The sequence below is a fragment of the Corvus brachyrhynchos genome, unplaced genomic scaffold (genome assembly GCF_000691975.1).
Source record: "Corvus brachyrhynchos isolate BGI_N302 unplaced genomic scaffold, ASM69197v1 scaffold1061, whole genome shotgun sequence".
Taxonomy (NCBI): Eukaryota; Metazoa; Chordata; class Aves; order Passeriformes; family Corvidae; genus Corvus; species Corvus brachyrhynchos.
The window spans coordinates 51,141-51,622 of record NW_008236140.1 but is presented as its reverse complement, the minus strand read 5'-3'; positions in this window follow the sequence as shown (position 1 = coordinate 51,622).

Genomic DNA, 482 nt, shown 5'->3' with positions numbered 1-482 from the left:
GGAAAGAGAAAGGGAAAGGGAGAGGAAAAAGGGGAAAAGGGTGGGAGAAGGGTGAAAAGGGGATGGGAAAGGGAGAGAAGGGGTGGAAGAGGGAAGGAAAAGGGGTGGGAATAGAGGTGGGAAAGGGAATGGAAGTGTGGGACAGGGCTTGGAGAGGGAAGGGGAGGGAAAAGGGGTGGGAGAGACGGGAAAAGGGGTGGGAAAAAGGGTGAGAAAGGGAGGGGAGCAGGAGGAAAAAGGGGTGAGGGATGGGGAATTGGTGGGGAAAGAGATTGGAGAGGGGGGAGAGAGGGGCGGGACAGGGACGGGACAGAAGCAGGACAGGGATGGGAGAGGCGACAGGGACGGGACAGGAGCGGGACACAGGGACAGGAGCGGGACAGGGGGACAGGAGAGGGACAGGGGGACAGGAGAGGGACAGGGGGACAGGAGAGGGACGGGAGCGGGACACGGGGACACGGGGCGAGAGGGGGGGAGCGGGG